The sequence below is a fragment of the Periplaneta americana genome, chromosome 9, assembly GCF_040183065.1.
Source record: "Periplaneta americana isolate PAMFEO1 chromosome 9, P.americana_PAMFEO1_priV1, whole genome shotgun sequence".
Lineage (NCBI taxonomy): Eukaryota > Metazoa > Arthropoda > Insecta > Blattodea > Blattidae > Periplaneta > Periplaneta americana.
The window spans coordinates 173,064,085-173,075,792 of NC_091125.1; the positions used below are offsets into that span (position 1 = coordinate 173,064,085).

Consider the following 11,708-nt stretch of genomic DNA (forward strand, 5'->3'; position numbering starts at 1 on the left):
TCGGGTTTACCGCACTGGCGTACGATATTCCAGGTCTTGGTTCGGGAAGTTGGATTGGACTGGATTGTGAGGGTTTAGGAATTGGTGGAGGGATCTGTTGGGGTGTTTGAACCGGGATGTGGGTTGGAGTTTGTTGGGTTGGGTTATGTCGGGGGTAGTTTGGACAGCGTGCTTGGCCCGTATAGTGGGTATCGCTCTTGCAGCTGGCGCAGAACTTGACTTGGTTGTCTGGTGGGTGTTTGCAGTGGACGGGATTTTTTCCGCAAGTGAAACACGTCTTGTCGTTTCGGCAGTCGGTTTTGTCATGTCCATACTGGGCGCAGTTCTGACACGGTCTGTGGAATACTGTCTCGTGGGCTGGCTCGACTTTGTAATTACGTCCGGCTATGTTGATTCCACATAGAAGTTGGTCGGCTGTGGTCACGTCTTGTACTATAAGTCGAACCATCTGCGTCGGCTGGTTAGTCTGGGCGGAGGTTATTCTAGAGATGCGCTTGATTCCAGGGAACTTTTCCCGTAGAATCTGCAACAATTCGTCCTCCGGGATCTGGGTGCCGACATTCTTCATGACGACACTGATCTCTCGGTTTCGTGGAAGTCTTTGTCCTTGGTGAGATGGTGTATGGACGATGAAAAGTTGTGCGGACGGTCCAAAAGTTCTGGCCGGTATGGCTTTAACAAATCGTTCCGCCTCGTCAATCGTCGGGAAGGTAAGTGTCGTCGTTCCTGTAGAGTAGGCCCAGTATTGTCTCGGAGTTTCCATGTTTAAGTTGTTCTGTCTTATAAGCTTCTGGATGAACAGTGGGTTATTGTTGTCAGTCGTGTGTCTAGTGATTTTCACAGTCGTTCTGCTCTTGAGTCGTTCACTTGCGGCTGTGGTGTCTCGGTCTGGTGGTGGTGTGGGTGCAAGGGAATTCTGGGGAGCAGGTTGTGGACTGGGCGTGACCTTCTCGGCTGCCGTGGTCGAAACGGCGCTCGCGGTTGGTCGAGTCTTCTTCTTGCGCCGTGACTTGGCGTTCTGCCAGTCTTGGTCTACCTCTCCTTCGGATTCATTTGAACCTTCAGAAGAGGCAGATTCACTCGTGGTGTAAAAGTACGAGTCCTGAATGTGTTGCAGTGGAGGGGTTTCGGGTCTGGTGGGTTCAGAGGAAGGACCTTCTGAGGGCCGGTCGGGTTTCACGGATCGGGATGGTGCAGGAGGATCAGTCGGTAGCGTCCAAGGTCCTTGTAGAGTTGCGGTCGGTGGCGCAATGTAGCGGGCTTTCTTCCCGAATTGCTTTGGGTCGGGTCTCGTAGCTTTCTGTAGTTTGAGTCGTGTCGAGAATGTGAACACTCTCGTTCTTGGTCCAAGTGTCAATGTGTCGGCTCGATGAGGAGGTTGGAGCGTCGCTAGTAAGTCTGGGTCAGCGTCTTCGACCATTACTGATCGGTTCGCTCTTTCAGACGGCCAGTTTTTTAGTTCGGTCCACGGGTCTAGTGTTGTCAATTTAGTCTGTAGCGTAGTGGTCTCATGGGAGTCAGTTGTAGGTTGGTCGAGTGTAGTCCCAGTCGTGGTAGTGTGAGTCTTCTTTTTCTTCTTTCCCTTCTTCGTAGTTGTCGGAACGATGAAAAGTTGCCCGCCGTGATCGTCCGTGACGACTGCTGCGTCAGGTGGTTGTCGCGGCGGTCCGCGCCCGCCGCTGCTGGTGCTCATCTCAAGGCCAAACTGCGATGCTGTGACGCGAAGTTCTCGGAGATGCAGTGGAGCCTCTGTTGTACGTCTCTGTACCTCGTCCGTCGGCAGAATGATGTGATGATGATCTCGACGGCGGGTCATTTTTTGGTTTATATACTAAAACCCGCGGACCAATCACATTACGGAAGGGGCGTGGCTTCTCAACGGGCGAAGACATAAATACCCCTCTTGGGGGCAGCGGGCGCGACTGTATTGCGTCAACTTGGGTTGCGAGGACGAAGGAGTAAGCGATGGCACGTACGAAGCAAACTGCGCGTAAGTCCACGGGAGGCAAGGCTCCACGAAAGCAGCTGGCAACGAAGGCCGCTAGGAAGAGCGCACCGGCTACTGGAGGCGTGAAGAAACCCCATCGATACCGACCTGGTACAGTTGCTCTTCGCGAGATCCGTCGTTACCAGAAGAGCACCGAGCTCCTCATCCGCAAGCTGCCTTTCCAGCGCTTGGTGCGTGAAATCGCTCAGGATTTCAAAACCGACCTCCGTTTCCAGAGCTCAGCCGTAATGGCCTTGCAGGAGGCAAGCGAGGCATACCTCGTCGGTCTCTTCGAGGATACCAACCTTTGCGCCATCCACGCCAAGCGCGTGACCATTATGCCCAAGGATATTCAGCTGGCTAGGCGCATCCGCGGCGAGAGGGCTTGAATTAACAAAGGTACTCCTGCCCGCAAAAAGGCCCTTTTCAGGGCCACTAGTTATTTCTCGGAAGAGCCGGTTGTACCGTACTCCAGGTCTCGTTCCTACTACCCTCAGTTCAAGGTCACCTCAATAATATAAATGGTTTCTCCCTTTCCATTCCTCACCGTATCAGCATTTTCCCACAGCCTGTTTGACAAATATCGCAATGTATCCTATAGGTTAATAAACAATTTTTTAATAGAACGATGGATAACAAAGTTTCTTAGGAAAATTAAAAAAAAATTTCACAGTTCTATAATATTGCACATTATATATATTTACCAAATTAAGGGTTAACGCCGCCGGGACGAGTGATCCTCCGTCCGACCGATCACAAGCGCCAAGGCTCAAAGTGGTCCAGAAAGCAAATCTAGCTGGACTAAAAATGTGACATATTTCCATGAAACTTCGCACTATAGTCACTACTGTATAAGAGGAGAAACTACCCCTTTATAGACGATGCGTTTTGACAAAAATTAGTGACTTGTCTCATATATAATATATTGTTTTAATGAAACTTTACACAGTACTTACATGTAGCTCGTTTATACTATATTGGATACAAAATGTGATTATGATTGTATAAGAGTAGCTACTTGTCTCCTATCTAACATTTTTTACTTTCACGAAACTATAACTGTGACTCATTATTTTCGATAGTACAGACGTGGTCTGCTTAGGAAAGGACAAGCGGAAGACTGTGACCTTTGTGACCTCGGGTGGGTATTACGATAACATTTATAACCGTCACCCTGATAAGCATCCGAGCAGCTTATTTCACAAAAGGAGTTTGAATACAAACAATTCCTTCAATCTACTACGATTATTACAATAACTGATTTCATTAATCTCCTCTCTTCTTTAGCAAAATATAAATTACCTTCAATTGGTCGATTCAGCAAACTTGTTCATAAAACTTATCGCTATTGCGTCACGTTTCGCAATTTTTCTAAAGTAAAAACAAAAACACGAACAAACGCCTACTCCTTTAACCTCATCGCTCTCTTATCTCTAGAATCCCGGGGGGTAGAGAACCTGAATTCTCTGTGGTGTGAAACAAAGCAACCCGCAGGAGCAATGACACGTTCAATTGTCCTAATAATAGAAAAAAAATTACACGTCATTTAGTGTATTCAGAACATTTTTACAGGACCGTGTAGGATATTCACTCTCCTGTCGAATAGTTTCGGCGGCTGGTAGGCGATACGCATTAATTAAAATAATACTTGCGTACCTTGTTCAGGACAGTGACTGTGCTACTTTCTTTCTTTCTTTCTTTCTTTCTTTCTTTCTTTCTTTCTTTCTTTCTTTCTTTCCTTTATTTGTAGCTTATTGATGACACCAGATGCCATAACGGAAATGCCGTGATGGTATGTTTGTTTAATATTCAAAATCAAGTGACAGACGCTATTTGACTTTGCGGTGGAGGGGATAGGGACCTGATCTCGGATGTTCCGAGAGATGCCGGCGCACAGTTGTCCAGAACGCAAAACTATGTAAGAAAATCAACTTCATCATAACCGAAGTTTAAGTAATATCTAGGCTTAAACAAAAGCTAGGCATTGTGCACAACAACATACAAAACATCAATATCAGTAAGAGGTGGGACAAAACATGAGTTTTTTTTTTTTTTTTTTTTTTTTTTTTTTTTTTTTTTTTTTTTTTTTTTTAAGTCACGCTCTTCAGTTGATTTTTGTTCGTGGGGTCAGTGGCTGTTTTATATTGTTAAACCTTCCCTTATGGAGGTCATAGGACAAGATGTGTACTTTCATTTAATACGCGAAAAGCAATCTATAATACGTTAGCATTCATTTAATTGGCACGTTTACTGAGATTTGTGCAACTAGTTTTTTTTTTTTTTTTTTTTTTTTACGACATATTTAACAGGCTGTGCATTACAAGTAAACCTGAGTTAACTTTCAATTCTTCTACCCACACATTAATCAAATATTAAACTCTATACGGCTTAAAATTTAGCTGCTACATCCTGCAAACTTAGATGTTATATTCATCTCTTGGTGGCGCTTTACGAATTCGACAGCAGCCACTTTTCAGAGTCTGGATGAAGGAGCTTAATTTCTCCAAGAAAAATTCAACACTTCTTGAACATATAATGAACAACTAAATTATGGAGTATATCCATGAATCTAGCATTTTGTTACCAACTGCGAAAAATATGGCAGGCTAGTCATCTTTTAGGAGCATAATTTCTATTAAAACATTAAAAATTATCAGAAACACTAATTTTTCCCTAATTCCCTAATTACACGAGCATAATTCGTTTTTGCATAGATGCGTATAAAATTTCATGGAAATATGTTACATAGGGGAGAAATTATTAACTCTGTATAAATGTAGCCTCTAAACACAAGAAGTAGATTCCCATATAAAAACCATTATCTGAATTTATGCTACCTGTAACTATACTGTGTGAAATATAATGTAAATATTTCAGTTAAGATAGAAATTATTAATTTAGTCTATAAAGCACTTCCGATACAACTCTTCACACAATAATAATAATAATAATAATAATAATAATAATAATAATAATAATTATAGTAATAGTAATAATAATAATAATAAGAAGAAGAAGAAGAAGAAGAAGAAGAATACACACTCGCCCGAATACAGAAATGTGAAGGGTCAGCAGGACAGAGTATTTGAGAATCATATCATATCATATCATAATATATATTCCTTACATTCATGTTAACAACCCTTAAATGTGCAAAACTTCATATCTCACACTAGTTTATTAAAAAAGGTCGGACTGTAAAGAAAACAACTATCGCAATTTTCATATTTTAAGATTCCCTGCAGTTTATACAATTTCATTTATACCACTTAGGATGTATTCATTAAGGATATGCTAATTTTTAATGAAACACACACACACACACACACACACACACATCTATTATACTAAACATAAACCCACAAGAGAAAACAATACTTGTATTAACTGTAAACATTTTTCTTCCTTTCTTTATTTTTAGCAGAATCCTCCATTTCACCCTTTATCTCACTAGATGCGCTTCCCGCAGACATTCTTCATTATATGTTTCACACACCACTTCGTAACACTTGCAGCGGTTGACTTTTGTTTTCTTGTCTTTTTCTCTAGGGTATATTGTACATAGTGCTCGGTATCGGTGCTCGTTCACGTGATATTTTACCTTTGTTTTTCTTGCTAACTCCTGCCAATTTTTCTGATATTTCCCGTAGTTGATTGGTCAAGTACTGCGGATTGATTCCCGGTTATAACAAACACACCTACACTACATTCCAATGATTTCTGACTCGTTACTGCACATTTTAGAAACACTGTACGGAAGCACACGCAGTCTCTCGTAAATCAACAGGTTACAACAGAGACTTACACTTGCAAACGCGTGGGGATTTCAGAAAATTTCTTACTATTTCAGTACCTTTAACTGTACAACAGATTTTGTTTTCTCGAAAAAGAAAGGTCAACGTTACTATTGACAAAAGACAGAAACGTACGATTACAATACCTTTATTTTAAACAATCTTAGAGGTGGTCTGGGAATTCCTAAACTCACCACGCGACTACTTAACCCTAGACAGGTAATCATCACTGTACTCATGTTAAAGGTAAGCATTCGTAATTTTTACTACTCACATTTTAATTAACTGAAATCAACTCAATATCACACATTTAACAACTTTTACACTTTTCGTAGCCATTAGTGTTCATTTAATTTTAAGTTTGTCATAAAGTCTTTACGTTCATGTTATTGTCCTATTTACAATTAGTGCAAACAACAGCGCGATGTTCTCTGCAGAACCCCTTTTTGCAAAGTCCACAAAATGTTGTCATCATTCTCCTCTTCTTTGCAGGACATTTATAGCAAACAGTACGTTCACCATCTGGCTGCATTACCTGGCATTGTTGTTGCACAGCAATGTTCAGATGTTCTTCAATTGTTGCCCGCAGAGATCGGTGTAAAGTAGGACGTGCAAAGCGGTGCTGCATCCACGGTTTTGTCAGCTCTTCACACAATTGGAAAATGAATTGTTTTCTTGATATTGTTTTCTGAGTTCTTCTAACTATAAATTATCCATGAATTTATACTTGCAATATTTAGCATGTTGTAAAATATTGCTAGTGGCCAGCGCCTCGTCTTTCTATTGCAGGAAAGATTGTGGCACATTTGACATAGTGTATCTACACCACCTTTAGTCCCATTGTAAATAATAATAATAATAATAATAATAATAATAATAAAGGCTTTACATATAACGTGTTGCTTACTGTTGTCATTGCAGTCCACGTCGGTGGGGGTGGGGGGGTTTCTTTCTCCTCCTCCTTCCTCTAAAAAGAGCAGTTACCAGGGTCTAAGGAAGTGAATGCCCTTTTCTTTCTGGGCTCATCCCTACATTTGTCTTAGCTCCTTAGGGAAAACCACGGAAAACCCTCAGGCTTGCGAATAGACTGAATGAATGAGAGGAGAAACTTTAAAGGTACGTGAAAACACGTCCATGCAAGGGAGTTGGGACTGTGAAAAATTGAATATGTGAAATCCAAGACTGTATTTGCCAGGCGAGCAAAGATGAAGAAGAAGAAAGGCTTACGTATGACGTGTGGCTTACTGTTGTCATTGCAGTCCGCGTCGGCCAGCGGTGGGAGGGGGGGGGGGTCAATATACCTGCACATATCAGTTCAAATTATAAAAACCTCTTAATGCTACTGCGGTACTATTCCATTGCCGAACACAATATGAAGAAATTAGCAGATCCCTGAACTGAACTCTTATTACTCTGAAATTACCGCGCAGTACAATTATAGCTATGACGCATTGCAAGCGTTAGTCACCATATCGATTTGCTAAGCAAATTTAATCCCTTTAGAGCATGTCCCCCCCCCCTCCTCCTCCATATCAGCCAACAACATACTGGATGAAGAAGACTCCTGCAAAAGGGACGAATTAAGATTTAATTTTATTTTAATGATAGACTAACATTGCAAAGTTCCAAAATAATTTTTTGCATTCCTTCATTACACTAGTCGTACAAAATTGCGGTCGTATCTCGTACTATCTATACTAATAATAAATCTGTAGCCGAAATTTTTCTGGTAAGTTTCGATTTTCCAAAAGTAATTGGTCCTAACATATATAATTAACCACCCTGAAACCGAAAATCGCATTTTTGAAATTTTTGTTTGTATGTCTGTCTGTATGTTTGTTACCTTTTCACGCGATAATGGCTGAACCGATTTATATGAAAACTGGAATATAAATTAAGTTTGTTGTAACTTAGATTTTAGGCTATATGGCATTCGAAATACATTATTTAAAAGGGGAGTTATAAGGGGGCCTGAATTAAATAAATCGAAATATCTCGCTTATTATTGATATTTGAGAAAAAATGTTACATAACAGATGTTCCTTTAAAAATGATTTCCGTTAAGTTTTATTTTTTTACAACATTTTGATAGGACTGATATTTAATGAGATAAATGAGTTTTAAAATTAAAATAACGCTATCTAAGACGGTGCAATGAATTAAGAACAAATGACTTCGTCTATAAGGGGCCTTGGACAACAACAATCGAAACAGGGGCCTTGGACATCAACAAACAATCGAAAGCTATTAAACATAGCCTACAGGGAATGTTTCTGTGTTTGTATGAAGTAATATCACAAGCTCGTAAATTAACTGATTTGTATAATTAGTTATTATTTCACCATTGGAAACTGTAGTTTCTCTAGATGGACATAATGCTATAATGTTATTACAGTAACGTCTGAGTAAATCGAGGACAGGTAAGATTAAAATAGCTTCTTATGCACAGAAAATTTGATAGGCTATTTTGTACATTCGTTTTCTGTATTTCTTAAAATAATATTTATGTACACGCATTTTAATCTCAGAGAATTAACGAACAACGAGAGTGTATTGATTTAGTATGCAGTAATAGTACTTTAGCTTGGCAATCCATTATTTTAATAATTCATATTTTAACTATGCTCAATTGAATCGTGTTAAAATACATAAAATATATATGCAATAAATGCAGTGCTAAAAAAAAATTGGGTAATATGCGAAGCAGATTATCTTGCGCTGTTGTAAAAGTTGTTCCCTGGATCAGACGTCCTATTTTAATTATGTAATTACTTTATATTTATTTCTAACAGGTGGAGCGGAGCGAACGGGTACGGCTAGCTAACAATAAGTGAGAACTTACAATACAACAACAACAACAACAACAGCTGATAATCTGAAAGGGAACATAGTAATTTGGGGTGAATTAAAATGCAGCTTCCATTCGTTTAAAATTTCTTTAAATTTTAACTAAATATTAATGTAGATATTACCTCTAAAGGTAAATGGGGGCATGTTTCACAACGCTAACAAATTACAAATTAACAATATACAATTAACAACGGAAATATTACATATGCTTGTTAACTGTGTTTCACAATGCAATCTTATTCACTTGTATGTTTTAACGAACTTTACAAAATCGGCGAAACAAACTTACAAATACGCATAATTGGTTGAACAAAATCGCCAACGACAGTTTACAAAAATCACTAAGGATCAGAGGTAAAGTAGCTGTAATTTTAGAACTATCGATGGACATGTTTATATTTTTTTATATATATTTTATTTAGATTTTGCTACATCGGCGACAACGGAGTTTCGCGGCATGCAATTGGTCGAGCATACCAATGCATTAATTAGCCTACGACTTAACTGACGAAAGTTAGCGCGAAATTCATTCAAATAATTGATAAATAATGGATTTGACCCACGTAGTTATATGCAGTTGATAGAGCAGCTAACATGTCCATCCATTAAAATCAACTTCGCTCTCTGCTGGTCCATCAGTATATTTTATTGTTTCATCCATAACCTCGCCAACATTAGGGAACCCAGCAGGAGGAGCATAAAAATCCTTTGCCCGAGTAAGCACATTCGGTGATCAATAACCCGCCTCGAGTTTTTTCAATCTTGTAACAACATCAACTACCATGTGTGAACTTTTGCACACTGTAATCTTATAAATTCCGTTCTTATCTGCTAACGCAGGGAACTGAGAGCTACTATGCAACCAATGCAGTTCTCGCTTTGAGGTTAGGGCACCACTTTTCCCTTTCAGATGTTGCATGTGATGTCCCATATCTTGTAGGAGAGATTACAGCGAAATGGGATTCGGAACGACTTCAGAATACTGCGTAAGTAATGCCGACATTGCATTATTAAGTGATTGGTTTTCGGTGCAAAGTTTTTCTTCTTTAAGTGCGAGTATTTATTAAATACGTTCCTCGTATATAAGAACTAACGCGGTATTCTGAAGTATAGCGCGGGATTCATTCGAAACCTTTCATTAATATTCGTACAATGATACGAACGTGGCCGGAAAATTCTACGTTAGGCCTAAATGCAAAATCTTCGTCTGAGTCGCTAGAACTACTCAATAACATCACAACTGCTTCAGTGTAATTCTTAATGGTACCCTGTTACTATAAAATTGATTTTATACATATGTGTTTATTTTTTTCATTCACAATTAGAAGCTATTTCAACAGGGCTACTGTAGAAAATGTGCTAACTTCACTAGTAAAGTTTAGTTTACACGTTTGTAAAATTACTCCTTCGTTGTGAAACAAACATATCACTTGTAAAGAGCGCAAAATTTCATTCGTAAAGATTTGATTTCCTTTGTACAGTCCACCTTTACAAACAAAGATTGTGAAACAGAAGTTTACAAACAGAGTTCACAATTTCCAAAGATTGTAAACTTTGTGAAACACCCCACTGGTGAATCAGCACGCCGAGCTCGATCGAAATACAACCAGTTACTATTATTTCCCTATCGTTTTTTGACATTTGATTCCGCGTCCTACCCCTTTCATTCGTTACTAACCAACAACGCCAATAGCAGAAGGTAACGCAAAAACAGTCACCGGTTCCCCGATGCATGGCTTTCTCTCTCAATGTCAACTGAGAGTTAAAAATATTCATTATAATATGCACTTTCCACTCACTCCTCAGAATGTCTTCTTTATTTTTATTTATTTATTTATTTATTTATTTTTAAAGATATGTGAGCTACGTACTGTATGTCTGATGTTTTGCCATCGTACATTCAAATATTTATATTCACTGTACAGTACAGCGAACTGTTTATACTTACTGTACATGCTATAACTACTTCTCCCAACTCCGCTATTGCTATATTTCCTAAACTAAACGCTGATATTGAAATAACGCCTGGTCTGATAATGCAGTCTGTTTAAATTTCTACCGACCAAGTTCTGCCCTTCATCATGGGAAAACAACGAGCTTCTTTAAAGGATACAACTACTAGGACAGAGATATTTTCATTATGGAATTTGTACTACCCACTGAAATGTAGTAACTAATGGGATTTTAATTAGCCATATATGTACAGTATATTACATTCTTTACCTAAAATGTCTCTAACTTCTAGGGAGAGCGCGAGGTACGTTCACAATCCCCTGAATACATATTCCCTTCTTCGAGAAAACGCAGAGAAGTGAACCGTCTCATATGAATATGCTACCAGTCATAAGTTTCAATACGGAGCTGCAAGTACTTAAGAATTATCAATTACTCTACAATTATGCAGCGGCGTCATCATCCAAGCTATAGCTGGAATAGGGAAGGGAACATAATATCCCATAAGTCTTATTAGAACACGCTGGAAATAGTGACGTAAAAAAAAAAATCGCCAACGGCACGTGGTGTTCCCAAGCGGTCACCCATCCAAGTACTGACCACGCCCAATGTTGCTTGACTTCGGTGATCGGACGAGAACCGGTATTTTCAACATGGTATGGCCGTTGCCGATGAAACTGCGTAATCTGTAGGCACTTGAGGACGATGGGATTGGGGTGCACTCGATAAAACCTGCACTCGCTCACACACACACGTAAACTGCCTGCTTAGACTCTGTACCTAAATTACCAAGCTCGTTGGATGTCATTGGGATAGATGATAAATCTATCTATCAACGGCAGTTTGGTTACGTTTCAACGTCACACACTGCTGGATTGACACGGGATTAATAAAACAGCTAGTCGGCATTCTAAGTTAAGCCACAGGTGGATTGTTGTTCAACAGCGGAGCCTCCTTTCAACCACATGGTTGTGGAACTGTAGTCGGATTTTCGACATCATTTTCATGCCATACTACGGAACTTCACACAAACTTCAATTCACTTCTTGCACCGGCGGCTACTACGAATGGACTGAAGCTCGCTACTGACTAGGGGGGGGGGGGACATTTGTCTCTTGATGGAT

General features: G+C 39.7%; 1 non-coding gene across 1 annotated transcript; it reads right to left on the reverse strand.

Annotated features, from left to right (window-relative positions):
* Positions 1 to 11,135: 11,135 nt before the first annotated feature.
* LOC138706883 (5S ribosomal RNA) lies at positions 11,136 to 11,254 on the reverse strand. The gene has a single exon (XR_011334129.1). It is a non-coding gene; the product is annotated as a 5S ribosomal RNA (ribosomal RNA).
* Between the last annotated feature and the right edge of the window lie 454 nt (positions 11,255 to 11,708).